Here is a 4,192-nt window from a genome sequence, read left to right on the forward strand (position 1 = left end):
GGAGTTGCAGGCAGAGGTCCGACAGCTTAAAGAGCTATACAAGAGCCTGCGCGTTAAGCTAGAAACTAGTTTCGAAGCCCGAATTAGGCATATGTTAGGTGAAGCGACACGTGCTTCCACTCTATTGTACAATAGAATAGATAAAGTGAAAGGCCCTTCAACGGGGAATGTTGCCCTCCCCAGGTTGAAGCCGCTGCCTCTCCCCACGTTTGAAGGGGAAGTGCAAGAGTACGCATCGTACCGTGAACTATTCGCGATCCACGTGGATCGAAGAGCTGATTTAGACGAAGTGTCTAAATTCACATATTTATTGGGGACGTTGGGCAAAGAGCGGCTTAGGATCATCAATTCTTTAAGTGTAACCGCCGCGAACTATAGTGTAGCATTAGACCTATTAGATAAGCAGTATGGCAACGTGCACCAGACACTAGTGATTCTGCACTGTAAATTAGCCAACATCTTTGTGCCGTCACTAAACCCAGTAGAACTCAAAAGGTTCCGTTTTGAATTGACCATCATTATTGAACAAATCAAAAGACTTAGTACCAATGACTTAGGCCAGGGCATGGTCATGAGCCTCATTAATCAAAAACTTTCGGAGGGAAAACTATACCGCAAAGTGGTAGAGCATTTGAGGAAATGCGACTATACGTTGGACGAGTTTTTTGAGGCAATAGATTTTATTGTAAGAATGTTAGAAGACGATGCGTTGCAGAGAGGCGGCAGTCTTGAGAGTGACAAAAGACCAGACAGTAGTGTAAGACCGAAAAACCCATCCCATCCACCATAATTCCTGCCCATTTTGTAGCGAACGGCATCCGCCTCAAGGATGTCGCCAAGTGACTGACGTAGCTGCTAGACGTCGCATTTTGCTAAAAAGGGGTCTTTGTTTTAATTGCACGAAATCGGGCCATCGTAGCGATAAATGTCCCGTTTCAAATTCCTGTAGAAACTGTAATGCTAAGCACCACACTGCAATTTGCGATGCGGGTAGACCGCAATCAATCCCTAGTCATAGTAGTAATAGTCAATCAACAACGTCCCGCCCCGTAGTAAATGCGACGCCTGCGCAGAACTAAACTGCCCCCCGTCCATCCAAAGTTAAAGTAGAATCTAAACCATGCACAAGCGCAAAGATCGCGCAGAGGTCTGATGTGGACCTCCCATGCACTATCTTGCCAACAGCCATGGCAGGTATTCAACAAAGGCAAGGTAGTAAGCGAGTCCGCCTATTTCTTGACTCAGGAAGCCAGAGGAGCTTCATCTCTGCAAAAATTGCCCGTCAATTAGGCCTACCGGTGGTAGGAAGAGTATCCTTGAATATAGCTCCGTTTGGTTCCGAGGAAATAAGCGGACAATACGATGTAGTAAGTTGCAGGGTTGAAATGGGGAAAAGAATCGTGCGTATGAAGTTGGTAGCACACGAACACGTGGACGTCCCGATACATAACATGGGTTATGTAAAGGTCAGACAGCATCTGTTGACCAAGGGAGTCACGTTAGCCGATCCAGCAAACCAATCAGATACCATGAAGAACGTTCACATTTTAGTTGGGGCTGATTATTTTAGCTATTTCATCATAGGTGTTGAAAAAGTAGATGGGATAAATCTTTTCTTAACGCATAATGGTATGTCCCCGTACGGGAAGGTGCCACAGTGGCTGTTCCAAGGGGAAAAGGTCGAACAAGTTAGAACGTTGAGAGTGTGCAGAATCACGGACGAGCCATATCTGTATGATGTAGATGAGTGGTGGCGATTAGACCGTGTTGGCATCGCCCCATCTGAGCAATACACTGTTCGCGAGGCCGAGGCCGTGCGAAAGGTATCGCAAAGCGTTGTAAGAAAACCTGAGGGATATCAGGTTAGCCTACCATTCGGGTCGGATGCTAGGCCAGAAACAAATTATCGTAACGCTATGGCGCAGTTAGAGTCGTTGCAGACAAAATTCAGGAAGGATAGGAAATATTTTGAACAATATCAGGGAGTGATAGATAAATATATCGAAGCAGGTTTTATATCAGAGGTGAAAAATCCCGTAGTGGAAGGTTATTACATGCCACACTTTGGTGTTAAGAAAGACAGCCGTACCACCCCCCTTAGAATCGTGTTCAATGCCTCGGCAAAGTCACAAGGTTGCAAGTCATTGAATGAATGTCTCTTACCTGGGCCCAATTTGGTAGAGGTAGCATATAGTTTAATTATAAGGTTTAGGTTGAATCGATATGCCATGTTAGCCGACATAAGTAAAGCATTCCATCGTGTTTTGTTAGATCCTCGTGATGCCAAATACACACGATTTCTGTGGCGCAAGGCAGCTGGTCGATCGCTTACCTTCGCCTTTAGAGTCGTGGTGTTCGGCATCACAGCTAGTCCATTTTTGCTACAACAAATATTAAATTGTCATTTTAAAGAGGAAGGGCGCCCAGATTTAGTAAAATCCTTTTATGTTGATAATTATCTGGCCACTTTGAAGATGTAGAACATATGAGGCGAGAGCATGAGTCTGTACATAACATCTTAAAAGGGGCGGGTATGCCCTTAGAAGGGTGGGCCAGCAATCACTTGGCCTTCGATAGCGAGAGACAGTGGAGTGAGCCTGTGAGTGTGAACGTGCTCGGGCTGCGATGGGCCCGGGACGTGGACAGATTGTGTGTGAAAGAAAGCAAAAGGATCTGTGAGTTGGGGGAGGGATGGGTGCCTACGAAGCGTAGGGTACTTTCCCTATTAGTCTCCATTTATGATCCGATAGGTTTGATAAGCCCATTATTTGTAAGGGGAAAGCTTTTCCTTCAACAACTATGGGAGGATAATGTAGGTTGGGATGATGTGTTAGGAAAAGAAAGGGCTAAAGAGGCAAGTGAATTGTTGAATGATTTGAAAGCGGTGAGCGACATCACCTTTCAAAGATCAATAGGAAGAAGAGGCTTACAACTTCATGTGTTCACCGATGCCAGCAGTAAGGCATATGGAGCAGTGGCATATACTAGGGACGAATGCAATCGGGTAAGTCTGGTAACGAGTAAGACCCGGATCACTCCGAAAGGGATGAGCAAGCTGACGATCCCTAAGCTAGAGTTACTGGCCTTGTTGTTAGGCAGCAGACTAGCAAGAACGCTCAAGGATCTGATCGAGCCACGGGAAATAGTAATGTGGACCGACAGTAAGGTAACGTTGGCATGGGTAGCATCTCCCGATGCCAGGTCTAATAAAAATGTGTTTGTTTCTAACAGAGTGGCGGAAATTATTTTTATTCAGCAGGTTTGTAGTTTCAGTCTGAACCATGTCCCTAGTCATCAGAACCCTGCCGATATCCTATCCCGAGGTGCAACGGCTCAACAATTGCAAGCTAACTCCCTGTGGAAGAACGGTCCAGAATTCCTCAGGACCACGGGAAAGCCTGTTCCTTACGAGGAGGATATCTACTACATCAAACTCACGTAGTAGCGGCGGTGCAGGAGTTGAGGGAGGAGATGTGTCCTACCCCCCCAGGCGAGATTTGGGACGTCCTGAAAAGGGAAGTAGGGTTCCAATTCTTGTTAAGAGTAGCCAGACTAGTTTTAAAGTTTGCTAAGATAGAACGGTATCCGTTCAGTATTGTTGTACAATTAGAGCAAAAACATTATTTGCCTACTGTTTATGCCTACTTAGAGGGCGGAGTCAGACCCCCTCGTGAAGTTGCTAATTTTGTTAGACAATTGAATTTAGTTTTAGTAGATAATCTCATCTGCACCAGGGGACGAGTGTCCCATGTAGAAGAAACTGATCATTTAATTCTCTTGCCAGCCAAAGGGCATTTAGTTAGGATGTATTTAAATTATTTACATCAGTTACATTTGCATTGTGGGGTGAATACTCTAATAGGTATCTTTCGACAGAAATGTTGGGTGGCGGGTCTGCGTTCCATTGCGAAGCGAACCGTGCGGCAATGCCCTGAATGCAAGCTAGCCTTCCAGCCTCTAACGAGACAGCCACCACCACCCCCCCTGCCAAAGGAAAGGATCACCCTCACAAAACCCTTCACGGCGGTCGGAGTGGACCACACAGCAGCAATTAACACTGAGACACGGCCAGGATATATACTAATCATAACCTGCATGGCTAGCAGAGCCGTGTACCTTGACTTCTGTCCCTCTTTGGAAGCAGAAGAATTCGTGTTGGCACTTAGACGGTTTAGTGCCACCCACGGTGGCC

This window comes from Palaemon carinicauda, chromosome 25 (assembly GCF_036898095.1).
Source record: "Palaemon carinicauda isolate YSFRI2023 chromosome 25, ASM3689809v2, whole genome shotgun sequence".
Lineage (NCBI taxonomy): Eukaryota > Metazoa > Arthropoda > Malacostraca > Decapoda > Palaemonidae > Palaemon > Palaemon carinicauda.